The sequence below is a fragment of the Dermacentor andersoni genome, chromosome 1 (assembly GCF_023375885.2).
Source record: "Dermacentor andersoni chromosome 1, qqDerAnde1_hic_scaffold, whole genome shotgun sequence".
NCBI classification, from domain to species: Eukaryota; Metazoa; Arthropoda; class Arachnida; order Ixodida; family Ixodidae; genus Dermacentor; species Dermacentor andersoni.
This window is the reverse complement of record NC_092814.1, coordinates 377,003,748-377,025,802: the sequence shown is the minus strand read 5'-3', so window position 1 is coordinate 377,025,802 and position 22,055 is coordinate 377,003,748. Positions and strand designations below refer to the sequence as shown.

Sequence of the window (22,055 nt, the reverse complement as noted above, 5' to 3'; positions counted from 1 at the left end):
TCCTTGCGTTGTCTTCTCTGTAGCATTGAAGTCATAACCACGCGCATATTCTCTCACATCTCCAAAGAATGTCTATTAAATGGAACCAAAATTACAGAATGAAAGATTTTTTTAGAATTTTTTTCTAATAAGCTATAGATGGCATGCCGTTTGTCCTAACTCGGCCAACAACGTGTATTGTTTGTCTGAAAGGTTTCCTTGTGGCGCGGAGTGCTTGCCTTGACTGTGCTTGAGATAAAGCAGGCGCATAATGGTCTGCTTCACGCCAAATGACAGGAACCGGAACACATCATACGATTGTATACCACGTGTTTCTGTGATTTTTTTTTTTGTTCGAAGGCTTTTCTTTTCTTTGTAAATTGCCTTTTGCAGACAACGCTCTTCTGCCTGTTCAAATATTTTTGTTGTTGTGAAACCTCAAGGTCCAGTTGCTATCTAAAAATACACCGATACCAACTTTTCACTTATTCCTTTTAGTTAACATTTCGGAATAGCGAAATTCAAACCGAGTACAGAAATTAAGTCTGCATAGCTTATACCCCAATACCATACATATAGCATCCCTTTCGAATTTTCCGTCCCCAAAATCTGTTGAGAAATGCCCTCTAGTTAAGATTGTCCCATACCCGCCAACGCGAGGATTTAGAGAAATTTTGGAACGGAACGCCGATGTACTTGATACCACCTGCAAATTACCAGCACCAGATATATCAGCGACGGAAGCACAGACCTTGCACCTGTCGTTACAACTTCGACGCCCCAAAAATGTGCCATAAGCTGAAGCAACGAAATACCAAAAGCAATGGCTAAGGAGCCTTCATAAAGCCCTCATGTATGGAAGCTTGCGCCACGTTAATACTCGTGGTTGCGAGTTGTGACACGCAGTCGATAAAAGCATAAAATGGCACGAGGTGGCTCCCGTTGCAAGCAACATATTAATTTAAGGGTGAGAATTAGGCTAGTGACCAAATTGAGGGTAACTAAAAAATGGTACGAATACGCTCGTCAAATACAGGGTGGAATTCGATAATCGGTGACGCGATCAAGTGAAACGGCTTGGCGAAAATGCACAATCAAGTTAACTATCAAGTAAAATTATGTTAAGTAGGACTTTTTAGATTCCTTTCTAACGCTTGCAAACTCCACTTATGCTGCTCTCGAAATTCTCAGAGATGCTGCAAAATCGATCCTATTCGGTGACGCCACAGATGCATTAAAACTGACGTTTCATCCACGCCACAACAAAGTCTGAAAATAGCCTATAAGTACTAGCAGCAAATTCAGTCTTCAATAAACCGTGAAGGCAACGACGGAAATAGCTAGCGTTAATACTTGTCGTGACCCATAATCCGCTCATCGACGATGTTCGTCGACGATTGCGTGATTTGTACCCCAGTTACTTACAATATTGATCAAAAATTCCTCCAGGACAAACTTAATCGCATTCAAGCATTGTGTAATCTGTGGCTGATGACCCTTAATCCCACTAAATGCAAGTTGATCTCTTTTCATCGCCGTCGTAACCTGCATTTATTTACATACGCAATTTTTTATTCTCCTGCTCAAGTTGTCCGGTCCTATACTTACCTAGGCATAACTATCAGTAATGATCTGTCATGGCGTGAGCATGTAACAAACCTGCTCTCATCCGCGAATAAAAAACATGGCTTCCTTAAACGTCATTATCGCGAAGCCCCTTTACATGCAAAATTACTTGCTTACAAATCATTGATCAGGTCAAAACTTGAGAATGCATCCGCCATTTGGAATCCCCAACACGCACACCTCGTCGATTCATTAGAAGCCGTGCAAAACAGAGCCGCACAATTCATTCATCGCTCATATTTATGCGATCTCAGTCTATCAGCTCTCAAGTTACAGTCCCGATTAACCGCTCTTTCCATCCACCGCTGCATTTCTAGCCTCTGTCTGTTTCATAAATTTCATTCATCCCAGCTAAAACAAGAACTTAATATTTGTAGACGTCGATCCCGCACCGGTCATCCGTTTAAGGTCTCATGCCAGCGTGTCCCTATACCGCTACTTTTTCCAAATCATTTCTCCTTCAAACAGCAATCACTGAAACGACCTTTCTCATGAAATCGGAGCCATCCCTTTCCATCAGCATTCCTAGATAAAGTTAGATTGCACCTGTCCCCACGAAGTGAATGTTCTAAACTCCAATGTTAACCCCACCCCTTATGTAATACCCGCCAAAAGAGAGGTCCTTAAGAAAATAAAAATGAAATGAGATGCACAGAAAAGTGCTGCAATGCAGTATGGAATGGGGTGATCGGCCTGCGTCATGATATTGGGGCCGAGGAGTTACGGAGCCGCCATCTGTCGGAAGCGCCTCCCTTCCGTAATATGAGGGATCACGCGGCACGCTCCTCATAGGTTTCGCTTACGGCACTCAAAAAAAAAAAAAAAAAAACACCACGCGGCAGTTCTCCTGGACATTTATGTAGGTACTCTCAAAACGACGGAAGTTTTTGACTGTCGATATAATAACCTTGGGCAAACTGAAAGCACAGAATCGTTTACAGACGCAATCTATTTGCCGAATACGTACTGTGAATGCCACTGCACGCGGTCGCCGCGATGGAGTCTCCCGAACCGGCTTCTTGCGTGAAAGGTAGGCAAACGCTGAGAGTAAACTATGTGAAATATGTTCTTATAGTGGGCTGCCGCATTTCCATGGGGGCGAAATGCGAAAACACCCGTGTATTTGATTTAGGTGCACGTTAAAGATCCCCTGGTGGTCGAAATTTCCGGAGTCCTCCACTACGGCGTGCCTCATAATCAAAAGTGGTTTTGGCACGTTAAACCCCATAATTAAAAAAATATATATATAGTGGGCTTTCTCTATAACTAAATGGGGCGTAACAGAATTAAGCCTCAATGCAGCGATCGCACGGGTTCGCAGGGACCGATCGACTGCGCGTCTGCATGCATGTCCGCGCACAATATTTTGCATTCGCTGTGAGCGCGTTTTCGCACCATGCCGTGAGCTTTAGGTCGAAGCACATGAGCATTTGACAGTACACTAGCAACCACTGTTGCACGGACGCTATCAGAACTGTTCAAAAATAATTTCGTTATAGAGACTTCGACGCCTACGGCGACTCTGATGAGCCGTCGCGAAGATTCAATTTTCTTTCTTCTAAATTCTTGGACATTTCAATATTATTTCTCAAGTTGCATCGCACTCTATGTTGATCAGTCTTCTCAGCGTGCAATTTCCCTCTGCTTCTTTTTCGCAATCCAGTGCATTAAATCATAACACAAACATGACCATATGCCGTGCCTTTTCTTAATGTGCATCTCACCGCTTCCTTTCCGTTCCAGTGAACTTGCCAGTATATAGCATCAACTAGTTCATAGGCCAAACCGTCATGACATTAGCCGGGCAGCGGGCGTGGGCGAGCGTCTCAGTGCGCGTTTTCTGCTACTCACCGAACATCGCGCAGTCCCGGCGGCGTAGCAGAAATGTTCCTCGCGTCTGTGCTCCCTGCATATCCGAGTCGTAGCCGATGGCTGTCCGCCGGTTCTAAGTTTTGCCAGCCAAGCTTCACGCAGCTCCTTGCCCTGCGGCTACGTCTGAATAAGGCTGACATTCGGCTCAGTTGTGTACGTCCGGCACTGCGGCACCGTGCAGTAGCCTATCATGCTGCACGCCTCCAAAGGCAGCCACTACCTATTATTGTACTTTCAAATGTTGTCAAGCCCAAGGCTGTAAAGCCTCACCTCTTAATCTGAACCACGGCGCCGGTGGCACTTTAAACTTTCGTTTTCAGCTCGCTTCGGCGCTTCCGAAGCAGCCGACGCGTCCGCTGTGTCCACGTGATCCCTCATGCCACGTCCCACTGACGGTGGCGCCAGCTTTTCCAGTGGTGGAGCTTGCCCCCAATACCGCCTGTTTGAACTAAATGTGGTCAAGAATGAAAAAAATAGCGGAGAGCATTACCTGGAGGGCGCTCATTTCATGCCGATTTCCATTGTCCTACATAATCACGCCTATTTTTTTCAATGAGGGTGCACAAATTAGCATTCAGGTTGATTAGCAAACACGTAATGAGCTTACTTAAAGGAGTAATGACATGATACTTATGGCTTTTTATTTTTTACATTAAATGAAGGTCATAGACCTTCAAACCGTCGAAAAAATAGTGGCAAGCTTCGGAGCACCGTGAATGGTTTATGTAATACCTTCTACGCAGCGAGTTTCCGTTTCCTTTCTCAGGAGCATACTGTGTTGTGGCGTCACAGCACAGTAGGTTGTCACATGGACATTGCAGGACATTGCGACGTTTCGACACTCGCTCGGTTGCCTCGCGTGTTGCTACTCATTTCGAGGGCCGACGTAACAGCACAGTGGACGACCCAGCGAACTGGAGGGAGTGTCACGTGCTCCCACGTGACAACATAATGCGTCAGGACATCATAGTTGCAGAGTCGAAACGAAACTAAAGCTGGCCTTGAAAAGCAGTTATATTAAATACGTAGAGCATGGTGAGGCTTGGGAGAATTTTTTTTGTTGGTTGAGAGGTACCGGTCCTCCACTCAGAGACAAAAAAAAAATAAGAACCCCTTCAAAATATTTAGTCGTTGCCACTTGAAACGATAATGTGGCAATGCAACACTTGCGGAGGAGGCTGAGAATTGACAGGTAACAGTGTTTTAGGCAGCATATGTTTTGTGCGGTTCTATTTCTTTTTTTTTTCCCCTTTTTTACAGAAGGAAAATAAAGCCTTATAAACAAAAATAAAATTATATTAAATTGTGTGGTTTTACGTAGCAAAACCACAATCTGATTATGAGGCATGTCGTAGTGGGGAACTCCGGAATAATTTGGACCACCTGGGGCTTTTTAACGTGCACCTTAATCCAGGTATACGGGTTTTTTCCATTTAAATGAAAATTATATTTACGACGTATGAATGGTGTCCGCGCGCCAGCGATAGCAGGGGTCTCAAACGTAAACTTCGTCATCTGGTGTTCTGTGCACCTTCCATACGTACGTTGAAAGCCAGGCCTTCCCGTTTGATAAGGGTGGAAAATGCGCGTCGAGAGCTGGTGACGCGTTGCGAAAAAAGCACAGCCACTCGATCACTGTGCGATAAGGTAGGCCCATATTTCAGGAGATAAACGTTTTAAAATGCTGCAATCCTGTCGCGGGCACGCGTTGTCACGTGGTATTTTTCTGTTTAATATCTCTAGAACTTCCCCCCCCTCCCCCCGCAGAGGTCCTTGGTTATCGCTCATTATTAAATGTTATCGCTCATTTCTAGATATCCTCCAGAGCCGACTTTATATCAAACAAATAAATTAAAACACAGATAATAAAAATTATTTAAAAGACTATTTGCGCAGAATAGAAAAATATATCCATGACTAAAGCATGGACAAAATACTTGCCAACATAAATATAAGCACCGTCCGCGTAAAGCTCTTTGTTGTTTTTTTCATGAGGACTGCGAAGTATGTCGTCGGCTGGTGGTGTACACAGACGTAAAGTCAAGTCTCCGTTGCTGCATTGCTATCTTGATTAGTTTTAGTGGCATTGTCAGTGATTTACAAACTTATTTTTAGTCATTTATTTTCTATAGCTTTACAACAGAGAAATTAATTACTTTCTGCCTCAATATCTCCGAAGCAATGCTCGCGTGCAACCGAACAAAATTATTGACGGCATTTAGTTGGGAATGTCGGTGTGAGGCTTACATGTGGTGGTCACACCAGCCTTAGACGAAAAAAAATATTATGCGGTTTTACGTACCAAAACCACTTTCTGATTATGAGGCACGCCGTAGTGGAGGACTCCGGAAATTTCGACCACCTGGGGTTCTTTAACGTGCACCTAAATCTAAGTACACGGGTGTTTTCGCATTCCGCCCCCATCGAAATGCGGCCGCCGCGGCCGGGATTCGATTCCGCGACCTCGTACTCAGCAGCCCAACACCATAGCCACTGAGCAACCACGGCGGGTAGCCTTAGACGAGGTGAATCGTCCAATCTTAGTGCGACAAGATTATTGGCTCATGCACTTTGCAGTCATGCTTACGCAACGTTCGAATGTAGTAATACATGGTTGCCTTCACTTATAACTTATGTTCAAATATACTCTACAAAAATACCCTACTTCAGAATACTCCGTATAGCGCTTCGATATAGTATGGCTGCAGCTGCGAATGCGGGAGGATTCTTGTAGTACTTTAATTTACTTGCATTACAGCACTTTACGATAGTATCCTACGAAAAAACTCCGCACGGCACTCAAGGGCTTTGATGGTAGTATAGAAGGGATGGGCTGATGCTTCACACAATGCATCCCAGTAAAAAAAAAAAAAAAGGAAAGAGAAGCTATATAATCTGTTTTTGCTTCGCTACAGATATTCTTTTATATTTGGTACGCACAGCTCTCATCACCACTCCTGTAGCCAGTGGGAGACACAGCGGGCACGTGCCCCCCTCCCCCCGGTCCGCAATTTTCGTGTTAGTATGCGACCTATCGAGACCCCCCTCCCTCCGCTCAACCAAACATAGTCGAGTGCGTCGTAAGCTAGCGGCGTCCATTTGTGTCACAAACCTGGTGACTTGTTATGACAAGGGGAGTTGTGTGGGGAGCAAAGAGAACTTGGCTCGCCGGACAAGATGACTGGCCTAGAACCAACCAGCCTTTGGCATTTATGGGCCAGACTGTGAAAAATATTTGCAACGTTATCAAAAGAACTGAACCCCCCCCCCCCATCTTACCTTTTACATTCTCGAAAATGAACCTAGATTTATGCTCACCGCAGGTACTTGATTTAACGTAACTAAGAGTGTAAGCCTACCACAGAAAACGCCGGAAAAGGCAGGCATTACTGCATTAGCATATGACCCTTGAATACAAGGAGGAGTGGTAATATTTAACGGTTACGGTGTATCCTAATATCAATCCCCCCATATATAATTAGCAGAATGAAAATGTTAGAAACCAGTGATGTTTTATTATTTAACATCCTAATGAGGTCTTTATTTGACTGCTATCGCTATTAATGGGGTGTTCTTTGCAGTGAAACGCTCATTCACGCAGGGAAACGAACTGACCGAAGGTTCACTAGTTCGCTTCTCCTGTCGTTGTTGAAGGAGAACGAATCCAGAGCAAAGAGTCAGCGCTCAGGCGCATTGTCCTTGCTGAGCTATAGATCCAGGAGTGCCTGGATAAGTTCACAAGTGGTGCCCAGAATTGAGCACTCTGTAGCCTAGGGGTACCTTTGAACATCATTAGGTTTTCATTAATTCATTCATTATCCGGCTTCTCATGCTTATTGCACCCGCTGCTTTCAGCGACGACGTGGTACGTAGTGGACTTTTCATTGGCTGCCATGGTTAGTATAGCATGCATACCATGCTGTACTTAAAGGATGCTTAAATATTCACCTCTACAACATCCTATCAGATTTAATCGTTTATACATATCCGTATACATATATATATATACGCCGTTAAAGGAAGTTGAGAGTTGGAAGAGAACCAAACTACCCCATTTTGCGAGCGACGCCGTTAACTTGTTCAAAAAGAAGGACTGACTGGCAGGTGCCTGCTTGCTCCGCGGGAGTGGGAACCCTTGGCCTGCAAAGGCGGCGTAAACGCTAAAGCTGGGAGCGGCTTTTCCCTTTGTCGATGCGCGTCGTCGCGCGCATTCTGTTGCGCGGTGTCGATCGGCCAGTACCACGTTTTGTACAGCACGTAAATAAACAGTCGATTTCTTTACGAAGACGCGTTAAATTGGGGACGAGGAACTAGTGAACCGACAAGACGGACAGGAAACTTGGGTCGCATACCGGAGGAGGAGGACGAGGAGGAGAAACATTAATTAAAAAGAAAGGACAAGCAGGTGTCTTCCTGCTTGTGCGGGAGGCGCCCTTAGTCCAGGGCTCCTGCGGCTCTTGCTGTCTCCCGGGCCCGCCGCACCAGTTGCTGCTGGTTACGAGGGTCCGAACTAGTCAGCACGGCCTCCCACTGTTCGGGTGTGGGGTTGGGTATTTGCGGGGCCGCCTTCACGTTGGGGCCCGCCCATGTGGTGTGATATAGGGAGGCGTAATCATTACAAAGGGGACATTTGTATGAATATAGTGTAGGGTGTGTTGCGTGTAGTCTGCTTAAATGGGGGTATGTGTTGGTTTGTAGTTGTCGCCATGTTACGGCGTCTTCACGTGAGAGGGTCTTGTGTGGAGGCGGGTATTGTCGTCTGTTCAATCTGTGGTGGTGTAGTATGGCGTTGTATTGTAAAGGTACGGGCTCCATGGATGCGGCCGTATCCCTCTCTTGTGGCGCCCGGGAGGCATGAGCTCGGGCTACAGCGTGCGCACGCTGATTTCCACGGAGGGACTCGTGTCCTGGAGTCCACACTATTTCAACGTCCGGAAATTGGGAGGCTTGTTTGAGGAGTCGGTGGGCGATTGAAGATATTCTGCCTCTCGCGTAGCTACGACAAGCTGCCTGGGAGTCAGTAATAATTGTGACTTACTCGTTGGTCGGACTAGAGGTGATGGCCAAGGCGATGGCTGTCTCTTCCGCAACGTGGGCACTGGCAGTGCGGACCGTCATCGAGACCACCTCTTGTAGGTTATAGTCGACAACGCTGGCCGACAACGCTGCTTTTTGGGGGTACTGCGCGGCATCTGTGAACAGTGTGGTGGGGAGACTGCCATATTTTGTCTGTAGAGTTTTTACGGTAGCTTGGCGACGATCGGCATGATGTTCCGGGTGCATGCTTCTGGGGATAGGGGCTACCTTGATGTGTTCCCAGAAGTTGGGGGCCAGATGGATTGTTTGTTCGTGGCCTTTGCCGTGTGTGGGGTAGCCTAGGCGCGCTAGGACTGTTCTTCCTGTTGGTGTGAGGGCTAGTCGTTCTCGTTAGCTTGTGAGGTGGGCGTCTATAATTTCTCTTATAGTATTATGGACTCCTAGGGCTTCAAGCTTGAGTGTCGCTGTTCCCGGTGGTAGGCCGAGCGCTTGCTTGTAGGCTTTCCGAAGAAGTACGTCTAATTGATCTAGCTCCTTGGGAGTGAGGGGCAAGTACGGGGCAGCGTAGGCAATGCGGCTGATTATCAGGGCCTGGACGAGCTGTATTATGTCGTCTTCTTTCAGTCCGTATTGTTTGGTGGTGATATAGCTGACCATTCGCATGATTTGGAAGGGGGTCTGCTTGAGACGTTGGATGGTGTATGCGCCTCCGCCGTCCTGTTGTATGTGGAGTCCGAGAATGCGGAAGCGGTTTACTGTGGGTATTTCTTTGTCGTTGAGGGTGAGTGTGATGTGGGGTAGTTCATTGAGTTTTCTTCGTGATTTCTGTCGAACGACTAATAGTTCTGACTTCTCGGGGGAGCACCGGAGACCACTTGTTTCTGCATATTGCTGGACGACGTCGGTCGCTTGTTGAAGGGCGTCTTGTTTCTCTCCTTCGGAACCAGTGGTAGTCCAGATAGTGATGTCATCGGCGTATATTGCATGCCTGATTCCTGGTATTGCGTTGAGTTTGTCAGGTAATTTCATCATAGCAATATTGAAAAGGGTGGGTGATAGAACAGCACCTTGTGGGGTTCCTTTGTTGCGAGTAGGTAACGTCGGGGTTCTGAGTGAGCCAATGCCTATTGTGGCCGTGCGGTTGCTTAGAAAGGCGCGTATATAATTGTAAGTATTACGACCACAGTTCGTGAGGCTTAGGTTTGTAAGGATGGTATGGTGAGCCACATTGTCGAAAGCGCCTTTGAGATCGAGTGCTAAAATCGCTCCGGTGTTGTGCGGTGAGATGTGTTCAAGGACTTGTTCCTTCAGCTGAAGAAGGATGTCGTGGGTAGAAAGGTGGGGCCGGAATCCGAACATTGTTTCGGGAAAGAGGTCGCTGGATTCTAGGCAAGGTTGAAGCCGGTTCAGAATGACATGTTCCAGAAGCTTGCCTAGGCATGAAGTCAGTGAGATTGGTCTCATATTTTCTAAGCTGGAGAGTTTGCCTGGCTTCGGAATGAGTATGATGTCCGCGTGCTTCCAGTCTGCTGGTAGCGTACCCGCTTCCCAGTGATGATTAAAGAGGTCAGTAAGAGATTGAATGGTGCCATCATCCAGATTGCGCAGGAGCTTGTTATTTATTTTGTCCTTGCCTGGGGTGGTGTTTCGTGTGAGTGCATGGAGTGCTTGTTGCAGTGATAGTGATCGGCTTGTCGAGGTCGTAATTGTCGCTCCCGCTGTAGGTTGGAGGTTGTCCTTGTGCGGGTTCGAAATCGCCTATGTACCGCGCCCGCAACTCCTCCAGGATTTCGTCATCAGAGCTCGGATGGTTGTGGAGGATACGTTGAATTGTTTGCTGGCTAATTGCCTTGCTTTGTGTGGGGTCAAGAAGATGGCGTAGCAGCGACCATGTTTTGGCCGTGCTAAGATTACCCTGCAACTTGTTGCATAGTTGTCGCCAGTTGTGACGGGTGAGCTCTCCAGCATAACATTCCGCGGTTGCCATGAGTTTCGCTATACGTAGTTTCAATTTACGATTACGTTTTTGGCGCTTCCATCTCCTAACAAGGCCTCGACGTGCTTCCCAGAGGTGAAGAAGGTGCGGGTCTACGGCCGGTATGTCTGTGGTGAGTGTGATCTGTTTTGAATGTCTGGCTACGTCTTGTTGGAGCTCTCGTACCCACTGCTCGAGATCCGTAATACCGGTTGAGGAGTCATCCGCTCGCTCCTTGCGAAAAGCTGTCCAATCTGTGAGCGTTGTCTTTTTTATCGGGTGGCGTGCATGCGTAACGTTCAATGTGGTGGCAAGTATGCAGTGGTCACTGCCCAGTGTTTCCTCCGTGTTGTGCCAGGCAGCTTGCTGTATCCCTTTAGTGAGGGTGAGGTCAGGGCATGTATCTCGGGAGACGCTGTTTCCTAGACGTGTGGGGTATGCGGGGTCTGTGAGGATGGTGAGACGGTGCTGCTGTATCGTGTACTGGAGTGCAGTGCCTTTTGATGTGGCTGTCGTGTAGCCCCATGCCTGGTGAGCCGCGTTGAAGTCGCCTACAATCAGCAGACTATTATTTTTGGCTATGCCAATCGCTTTAGTCATCAAGTAGTCGAACTTGGCCTGCTTCTGCTTGGGTGGGCTGTATATATGCAGTATGAAAAGGCTCTTTCGGCTTCGTTGGAGTGGCAGGATCTCAATTAGGTTAGATCGACATCACTGCCGTCTATTGTGTGTTGTGTGGTTGTGAGCGTTTTAGATGTAAGTGTGGCCACGCGGCTTTCAGGCGTGGTGGTATGTGTGTTGTAGCCAGTTTGAGTTGGCTGTGTGCCTGTTTCCTGTACTGCGATTACGCTTGGTGTCGTTTTGGCGTTACTTATGTACTGTCTCAGTGACCCTTGCTTGCGTTTGTAGCTGCGACAATTTCATTGCCAGATTATGAGTGGGTTTTCGTTCCTGCGGTTGTTTTTGCTATTCGTCCTGGCTGACGGGTGGATCGGCAGGGTGTCCCTGCTCTACTTCCTGTTGTACTAGTGTTCTAACTTTCTTGCGTCGCTGATCTTTTGCGAGCCGTGTTTCTTCAATAACACTTGCCAGTTGCTGGATGCTTTGTTGCATTACTAGGAGCTGCCGCTGCAGTACATCAACTTTCTCCTCGACTTGTGCGATTTCTGTTGGTTTTGCTGATTCCGCGAGAATCATCGGTTCAGAACGTTCCGAAGATGATGGCATTGAGGGTGGGGTTATTGGTGTGGAATGCTGAGTGGCAGTACGAGTGGCGTATAGTTCTGCAATCTGCGTGCGAAGTTTGTTGTTTTCTTCATGAAGGCGTTTGTTTTCTTCTCTGATGGCCTTTAGCTCAGCTAGAATTTGCAGTTGAACATCAGTATTGTTTATGGGTGAAGAATTGTGTGGGGTGGGTGCTGTGTGTAGACGCGATGACAGGGTGTTGTCTTGGTGGGCTGTGTGAGAGGGGAAAAGCCGTGCTGACCAGCTCACCGCTTGTGATCCCGGTACAGCAGGTCCGTTGAGGTTCCGGGTCCCTCCTTGTTGGTTCCGCGAGCAGGAGCGAGACCTGGAGCGGGAACGCCTCCGTTGCTGGTCTGTACGTGACCGAGGTTTCGACCGTGAGTAGTCCCGGCGGCTGGTCCTTTGGGATGCTGAAGATGCCTTCTTCAGTCGATCAGGGCACTCCTTGGAAGCCGTAGGATGAGGCCCCTGGCATAAGGCGCACCGGGGGTGACAGGGGTGGTCATGAGCGGGGTTCCGTGTACCACACTGGGGGCATACGTTTGCTTCTGGAGTTGGGCATACATCGGTCCGGTGGCCGACTTGGTGGCAGATGCGGCAGAAATGCGTGGTTGGTCGGTATGGTTTGCATCGCACTTCACCGCTGTAGTATCGCATGTAGAAGGGTACAGCCTTGCCAGTGAATGTGATCACTGCCGCAGCGGTCTGTCCGAGCATACGGGCATGTAAGATTTCTCGGCCAGGTGCATAGAGTCCGTTAAGGAGGACTTCTGTGGGAGTTCCTGCGGGAATGCCGTGAATGACCCCTTTGACGGATCTGTCGGGTGCCGCCACGTATGCCGTGACCGCAAATTCTCGACCACCCAGGTGAATTGTAGTGATGCGACGGATGCTCATAGCTAGCTCTTCGTTTGGCGTGCTAGCAATAGCGATGTTTTGAACTGCGTCAATTCTTACAGTAAGGGTCCGTACGTGTTCAGTAGTGGGGTGCTGACATGCCAGCTTGATGCCTTCAGCAACCTGTGGCGTGGTCCAGATGGCAAGGTTGAGTCCTTCTCGGGGGCGGATGATTACCTTGAGGTCATTTCGGGGTAGCGGTGGGAGTCGGGCTTGTCGGGGAACCGATGGGTGTCGGGGTTGGAGGGGTGGATTGGTGGGAGTCGATGTTTTCTTCCGACCGCACTTAACAGTGAGCCATTCTCCACCGGCAGGTTCATCAGGAAGTGGGATTTGCGCGTGCTCGAGATTCATCTCGGTGCCAGCATTGGTGACCATTGGAGCGCCAAACTGGGCCAAGGTCTTCGGCTACACCGTACCCGTCGTTAGGCTTAGCTGGGCGGGCGCCTCTTGCGAAGTTCAGAGTCCGGTAATTCGTGGAGCAAGCGACTCACAGTATAGCTTTGGGTGTCCACGTGTTCCGCTCGACGTAAGGAGTCGAGTGACGCTGGTTGTGGCGGCGCTGACGTCAATTATCCAGGGTTTAGCGATGTAAAGGCGGAACCCATGTGCGGTGCAACCGTGCGCAGCCTCTTCTTCTTCTTCCCCGCATACCGGAGTTCTCCCACGGAGGTAAATGGAGCGCATCGTGGGAACACTTAGAATTTTCCTTCGAGGCTGAAGACGTTTCTTGCCGCAAGAAAAAGCACGTTCTTCTTCCCGGAGTTCTCCCACGGAGGTAAATGGAGCGCATCGTGGGAACACTTAGAATTTTTCTTCGAGGCTGAAGACGTTTCTTGCCGCACGAAAGAGCACGCTCTTCTTCCCGCATCCTGCGGTGAGTCCAAGTTTGACATCATACGAGCCCTGTTCGCACCACAACCACCTTCTTAGCTCGAGCTGGAGGCTCTAGTTCACCGCATCAACGCACAACTTGATCCGCAGCCAAGCGAGCTTCTGAGTCACTTCCGTTTCCATCAAGGAAATCAGACAATGACAGAATCGATTGCCGAATATGTTGCAGCGCCACGCAACAACGCACGCGACTGCAGCATCGGAACAAGCCCGACATGGACGCTGCCAGCTTCCACGTCATCAGCAGCAGTCGGCACGGCCACAGCTCTCGACATGGGTATGTCAACGACACCAGCTTCAGCTAGTGCGAGGTGCTCTACACTGACTCGGGACATCGTGCTCCGAGATCGCTTCATATGCGGAATACGAGACAGTGACCTCCAACAACGCCTGCTGGTAGAATGCGACTTCACATTCGATAGTGCTTACACCATCGCCTTGGCAGCGGAGTCAGTGGCACGTCAATCAATGTAGCTTTAAGCCCGCAAGCTAGAAAGCACAGTAGAAAGCACCAGGTTTGCAGCACCAGGCAATCCAAATGTAACCAACCAACCGTATTTACGATGCTGTTAGGTTCGGCCTGCAGGGGTGCTGCTCTGCAAAGCTATTTCAGCCCGTTGCACGTGCTTCGATCGACCCGCGGTGGTGGCGCCCTTCAGAGAACCAGCGAGGACGACAGCGCTAACCGACCATGAACTTCCTTCGGAGAACAGGAGACTACGGCAGCGTTAATCCACCATGCGCCTCGTTCGGAGTATCGGCGACGGCAGCAGGGCTGGCCACGTTTGGCGCCCCGTGTATTGTTGGTTGATTTGCCGGGTCTTCATGGCCTCTCTGCAGCAAGAAGAGCTTCCCTAACCAAAGGGTGCTTTGCGGTACGTTTTCCTCGGGCCCCAGGATTCGTCGCAGTCTGCTGACACTCGTGGCGACTGCAGGAGAAAGGCAGCTCTGGAATTTAGAGGCGCCGGCTGGGGTCAAGGTTGACCACCTGGCTACGAGGACGCGCTCAACTCGGTTTCTGGGAATCCAAAGTGCGTACGTGTGTGTGTGAGCCCTCCTCCTCCAAAAAGGCGGGTCGACTACGTTGACATTGGACGCTACGTATCGGCGGTGAACTCCCCTTTTTCCCCTCACCTAGGGATTTAGGGAGAACGGAGTGTTTATAAGCGGCTGTTTGTCGGCAGCTAGGTGTGCGCGTCAATGTACTCGTGATCGTGCTCGCGAGCTGTGTGCTCGTGCTCGCATGCTGTATGTTTCGTCTTGCGTGCACCATTTGGGAGTCACGCTAGACTGTCTAATGTATCTTGTTCTACTGTAAATATCTGTAAATAAACCCTGTACGCCTAGTTCCTCCCAAGTTCCTGCCTACGACCTTCAACCCCTTCAACTGGTGGCCTCGGCGAGATCGTCCTCAACTCTAACAATGCACATAAATGCACTCGCCGGACGATTCCAAGAAAAAAATCATCGAAGTGCGCGTATTGCTCCAAAAAGGCCACATCGCTTTAGCTTGCTCCTGCAGAAGAAGCAACTGAACTCCACACCTCAGCAACAGCAAATGGAAGCATCCACAGCATCTCAGCGAGAGAGAAATCGCCAACTGATGTCCTAGATTGGCTCACTGAGAGATCACATCGCCATGAACAGTGACAATGTGGGTTCTTCAACACTGATAACAATCAATCAATCAATAAATCAATCCATCAATAAATCAATCAATCAATCAATCAATCAATCGGCTACTGCACTACCATCAGGCAGACCCGCGGCGGAGGTGAAGGAGGTATTAAGCACTCCCCATACGTGGGCCGATCCCGAAGATAGTGAAATAGTGGGCCCAACCACAGCGGAGGTGAAGCAGACGTCCAAAGGCACTACCATCCAAAGGTAGTGCAATGCCCCATGGTTGAGGTGAAGCAGGCGTTAAGCACTCCCCATACGTGGGTGAAGCACTTTGCTTTTCGTTTTAGAGCTTTGACTGTCGTCAGCTCTCGCTGCCATTCAATCTTCACAGAGTGGAATGGTTATCAGTTTTTTTCACTCCTTTTGGATGGCGGTAGTTATAGGCATATCCTGGGGCGTAAAGGCCAGTTTTATCATCTATTCGGTGCCCGTGCGATTAACTCAAGATGAGTTCAGTTGTAACCATATATTCAACGATCACGCGCATCGCTGTTGCTTTGTTAGTTCAACGTTCTTTGTTCAGACTGATCCAGGGACCAGGAAAGGGATTCGGTTCTTAGTCAGCTGGTCTGTATGCTCGAGGAACGAGTTGGGGCCGGAGAAAATGCCACTTGCGTTAAACTTCCTTTTGCTTCATTATTTCCTCGAGTGGTGGCTCGCCGCGACGCTGGCAGATCCTCGGAAGCATATACCCGCGATATGGGTTAGATAAGGTGGAAAATAAAATAATGCCAAATAGCGTCCATCATCAGACCCTGCAATAACCGTTAAAACCATAAACAATATGATTGTCACCCGTTACCTCGTCTGGCTTTTCCCTAATTGTACAGCACATTTCGTGCAAAACTGGCTACTGGAAAGAAATGTCGCAAAGAGTTGAGAAATTAAGCGATCTACTAAGGGAGAGAGCCAAGGCAACAGCCAAACAGGAAGAAAAGCGAAAATTAACAAATTTAACTGTCGTTTGTGAAAATATTTATGGATCAACATCTCTTTATTTAAAAAGGAAGTAGAGAAAGGGCCGCCGGAATTGGAGAATAATTCCGTGTGTTTTGAATCACGCGTCTACAGTTATCAGTGGAGCCGCCTGACATAGCCAATCTCTGCTGTGCTAATGTGAGTGCTTTTATAACCTTCCGCGGCGGGCGCAGTACGTCTAGAACCGCAGCGTCCTGCGCTCTACGCGGTTGTACGGGATTGGTGACCACGCATCGTTACGCAACCTCCCAAATAGCACAGGGTTCGGTTCTGGCACTTAAATTGGTAGAGCAGTAAACGAGGGATCAAAAAGAACTGTAATTGTTCCGCAAACACATATATTTCTCTATAATTCTTCCAGGGCTAATTCAGGAAACGCTACTAGAAATCTTTATTTTTTACTTTCGCTTGTTTACTTGTTCTTGGCAGCGTTCTCCCTGCGCGTCTGTCATGCGCGAGTCCATTTGATGTGCTTCCTTTTTTGCGAAATAAAGGAGTGGTGTATGTCACAGGCGTACCTTTGAGGTACACCTTATTTTAATTCTCTTTTGCGGATTTGCGCGTCTTTATGGCGAATGGTGGGAATTATTAACATTTGTACTAGTAAACCTACATTCCCCCCTCATGTGCATAGGAAGAGTTGCCTTTGGTTGCCCACTCCCCTAACCCCGAAAAGAAATCCTGGGTACGTGCCTGGCGGCGTGTTCAACGGAGTGTTGGGTGGACATATCGATGAGCTATTGCACATTAACTTGCAAACGGTGGCTACACCAAAATTTCTAAAACGTCAGGTACCACTAGCTCTTTGCACAGCCCTACACGGGGAGCTCGACTGACTAGAGGCATAGGGAATCCTCGAACCTGTGAAATCATCAGCACGGGCAAGACCGATTGTTGTGGTTCAAAAGAAAAACGGTGCACTAAGCCTCAGTGCAGAGAATCCTGCATTCTAGCCAAACGCCTGCCATCTTCCAACGGTGAGCGAGCTACTATAGCCTCAGCGAGAGGTGGACGGCTTTTCTCGAAGATCGACCTCCAACAGGCATACCAGCAACTATTGGAGACGAAATCTCCGCAAAGGTCATCACAGTGACGACAACAAAGAGAGTTTTCCGAGTCAACGTCGACCCCTTTGGAATCACCGTGGGACCCTGTTGCTCCACCAGTTTATGGATATCCTTCTCGCCGGACTCAATAGCCCAGGTGTGTACCTCGACGATATTTTTGTGACCAGAGTGACGGAATATGGACACATAGAACGCGTAGAAGTAGTGGTCAAAGTACTGCAAAGCGCAGGTCTGCGTAAACGCGAGAGCACTACATTTCAAAAGCAGGAACCTGTTCTGAGTACTGCACAAGTTCTGAGCCATTTTGATCAATGACACGAGCTCATTTTGTCATGCGATGCTTCACCTTACGGCGTAGGAGTCATCCTCGCGCAAATTAATGACAACTGTCTCGAAGCACCAGTAGCCTTCACCTCTGAAACACTAGGAAAATGTGAGCGAAGTTACTCGTTATTGGACAAAGAGGGGTTCCCAAAGCCGACTCCACATAGCTGGGCGCGGCTTCCCTCCGGCCGTCGCCCGCATTCTGTAGTCTGCACATTCTGTGGCGCGATGCCGATAGGTAAACATCACCTTTTGTACAGCACGTAAATAAGGAGTTGTTTTGTTACGAAGACGTGTTAATGATTGCTGTCGAAATTGTAAGACCCATTGTTCACTCAGCTTCGTTTGTATGGCATAACCAATATTTATTCCAAACTCGCTAGTGTTAGTGACGCTTCTTACTCTTCCTTTTTGTACTTATTTATTTATGTTTCGCACAGCCTACGTATGATCAGTGGTAGGGAAATTCTCAGTCATCGGTAAATATTATAAAAGAATGTGACCATAAAAAGCGGTGTGCTGCTGCGTTTAATTGGTGATAATTTCTTGTACATGGCCTTCTTCAATAAATTAACCCTCTCGCTGCTCTCCGTGCGCGCACACACACAAACGCGCGCGCGCACACTCCTAAGCGTGAAAAATATAGCGTTCATTCAATATATGCACGTGCACAGGAAATGGGCAAGCTAAGAACGCCCTCCAATAACCAATCGCGCACGCTGTAGGCAACGATAACACGCCTCCGCCCAATAGTTCTTGCGCTGCTTGGCGCCACTGTATTGGCAGTAAGCATGCATTACAGGTGACTTCCCCAGTGAGGAGTAGCAGGCTAGAGACACGCTCTCCAGGGTGACCTCTCCTCCTTTCTCCTCATTAATATCTACTCCTCCTCCTCCTTACAGGTGACCTTCGTCAGGTTTTGGCCAATGCAAATACAGTGAGCTCGAATTGCTGAATTTTTTTTTTAATGCGGGCTGGCACATAACGAAAGCCTGTAGGCTCTGCACGAAGAGCGTAAACAGCTAAAGAAGAATATGATTATTCTGTTTTTCGAAAAGCTCGATGAGGAGCTGAGTGGAATAATAGAACTTACCGGGACAGTAGGAAGATCTACGACGTTTCGCTAAGAATTGCAACGAGAAGCCGCAGAGGCAGTTCCAAGGGACAAAACTAGGAGGCTTCCGGTAGATGTTGGAGATGGATACCAAAGTGAGAGTACAAAAAAAGAAAGGCCGGCTGCTCGCAGCTGACAATTTTACAGCATGCACAAAGAGACGCCAATACGATCGCTTGCTAAAGGGGTCGAGCTGCACTTGTGATCACTGAACACTCGTGAGGGACACGCATCGGCTTCTCACGATCCTAGGAGGGGGCGCCCCATAGTCGTCCAAGTCGCGCTTCACGTTCACCCACGCCTGGCAGCGTGGACCGAGAGCTTTTACGATGCGTTTCGGTGTCACTTGCAGCTGCCGAACGAACCAGCAGCCGTCCCTCGCCCACCGCTCTCCAGCGCGCGATTTGTGGCAGCCAGCTGAGGACCGACACGACAAAGCAGAGCGTCGACCGCGCGTTCAGCGGCCGACCGCTGCGCAACTTGGATGGCGAACAAGACGGACAAGGACAGGAGCCACCCTCGCCGAATCGCTGATAACCGGCGGTGGCGCGCATCTCGACGCCGTGTCGGACGCCGCGTCGTTTGCATCGCGGTCACTTAATGCAATCGAAGGGGGCAAGATATCGCGAATGATGCCATGCCCGACAGTGCGGACTCTGCGACAGAAGCAGACTTGAAGGGTGACGGCGACGTGGTGGTCAGCAGTGGCTGAAAAGGATGCGCTACTTGCTGGCGCACTGGCTCACCGCATAACCTAATCGAATTGTCTGCGCCTGCCTGTCAGTCAGGCGATCGCGACGCAATGGCTTCGTCGTCTCTTCCTTAGCGCGCGTGTTTGTTCGAGCAACATTCGGAAGCCTCTCCCGCGCGAGGCGTCTTGACGCTGGCGTCTCGCTCACCGCATGAGTCTGTTTGCTCCTCCGACCTCTGGTGCCGTTACGACGTTGTCAGCATTAATTTCAGCCCTGTCGCAACGGCTGGTCGTAAAAAGGGGCGGCAGAGAATACTATATAAGTTAGACCGTATGTGCACAGTACGGTTATGCAGCAGCAAACCCCCACCGTTACCGCGAGAGGAGACTTCGTAAGCCAGAAAAGAGGCAAGCACGAAATACGAGTGGTGACGCCGCCCGGAAGTTCCCGCACAATCTCGGCGTGACGTCATAGATTTCGACAGCATCTGCTCAAGCTTAGATAACAATTTATCTCTAAACAAAGACTATATATATCGAACAGTTGTGACAGGAATGAAAGATATATCAACAGTAATGGATGTAACATTAATGAACAACAAGAGGACTAGCCCAACAAACACTGCTAAAGAACTACATCGCGTTCTAAAGGAACAAAAGGCTCAACATATAGTATGGTTAGGGAAGCATTCTTGCGGCAAAACAATCCGTATGAGAGAGAATACTTTGTAACCTCTAAAGTCACGCTGACATATATACCCACTTTGATGTTATTGCGCGAAATTCTGCCAAGAAAAATTTGGCCTTAATTTGCCCCAGTGTATTAAAAACCATTTTCCGCCTAATGAAGGACAGAGTCTTGAGAGAATACTTTACCCGTTAAATTAATTTAGTGTTGTTGTTTTAGTGTCCAATAACGCGTCTGAGTGCGCTATATCGTTTGGGAGCAAACACTGCTCAATATGGGGCACAGTACACACGATATCCCATGACGTTGCGCTTACCATCACGTGAAAGCGTTATTGCGCGGAAAGTGTCCTTATTATAACCCTTACAAGGGCGAAGCAAACTCAAGACAGACAGCAGATGACTCAAAGTTGGACGCACAACGACTGCACTTATCGCAAAGGTAAGCGATTTGTCTGTCAGCGGCCAACCGGGGGAGCACCCTCGGCGATTGATAGCCCAAGTGCCTAATAAAATGCCCCGGTTAAGTCGTCCTGAGGATGCGGGCACTTTGAAATTTCGCCCACATCCACGCTTGAGCACAGGGGATAGCCATATTGCTACTGCCTTTTGCTTGCATTCGCATGCTCAGGCAGGTGATCGTTGACATAACGTCTTGTTTGCTCGATGCAAGAACAAGCGTACGAAAGCTGACCACAGTGCAGCGTTGGGTGTTCTACTGTTCTGTGTTCCATGTGTAGCGCTGTTTCTTTCTCGAAAGCTTTAATGGTCATTTAAGGCAAGCGGGAACCGGCACATACAATTAGGTATGTCTTATCTGTCTTATGTGTTTATCCCTTGGATGTACTACTTCGATACCTTCCCGGCATTCTGCCTGCGTTGTATTCAATGCGTAAGCGTCGTATCCTGCAGCGTGACCATAAATGCTTGTTGTGCAGCAATAAATTCACCTTTACTTGCAGCTCAGAGCTCGTGTTCTTGTGTTTGTGCTTGTGCTAACAAGTCTGCTGCTTTTACAACTAAAATTATTGTCCGCGGTCTCCGAGACGATTGCGCAACTGCATTTGGATAAGTACGTCTTTCACTCCCAGTCGTGGACTTCACAACTACATTCGGCCAAAAGGTAAACACGTATATTTTGGGGTCATCCCTTAACTAAAACGTCATACGAGAATATGCGTGAGGAACAATTGACAATATTACCGTGGAAGCAGGCACGCGCTGAACACTCATGAGCCGAGTCACACTGAAAACAGCTGCGCAGAGGGCACAGACCCGCAAGCGACTTCATTCCCATGTGCTACGAAGGTGTAGTTGACATAACTTTTTTCTGTTTATTTTCTCGCCTCTCCGAGCGCTGGATTACCTGCGAATCTCAAGTAAGCGTCCGGGAACGGGTCTCATATATTAACAAACAACTGGCGCCTTGATTCCCGCATCAGGAAACATGCCTATGGAAGTTATAGAATGCTCATTCATAGAAAACGAAGACAGACAAGAATATTCATTCAGTCGACACATCTAGATACGGTGTGCAATATCACTCAAGTGTCTCTAAAGAATAGGAAAGTGGTAACTCACAGGCGGAATCCAGCTTCGTGTTCCAACTTTCGAGAATTCTCTGGAAAATACTTCGGTCAAGGTTGTTAGTGCACGCAACAGAAGCCTTGGTGAAGTTTCAGTATCTTGTAGGTAAAAAAAAAAAGCACTGGGGAACGCAAGGATTGTGTCAACTGAATCGCGACGAGGTGAGAAAATAATGGAGTAAAAGAGGTTAATAGATTCGAAACGTGGTCCAGTGCATAATAGAACCAAATTCAAGGAAGTTAGGGCGGAATAATGGAAAACTCCTATCCCAACAATATATCAGCTGAAAAAATTATCCGAACGTTGTTAAGCGCTTATTCCTTTTGTTCAAATATATCAACATCAGTGACGTTGACGTTGGCTTGATTAGTAAAGGGATGACTGATGACGTCTCGAAAG

The 22,055-nt window shown here is 48.4% G+C and overlaps 1 protein-coding gene across 1 annotated transcript in view; it reads right to left on the bottom strand.

The window, feature by feature from the left end:
* LOC126518494 (organic cation transporter protein-like) overlaps positions 1 to 19,148 on the bottom strand; it is a 180,780-nt gene extending 161,632 nt beyond the window's left edge. The window contains exon 1 of the mRNA XM_055064937.2: positions 18,671 to 19,148. The gene's annotated coding sequence lies outside the window, so the exon portion shown is untranslated. The remainder of the gene's footprint in view (positions 1 to 18,670) is intronic.
* Positions 19,149 to 22,055: the final 2,907 nt, after the last annotated feature.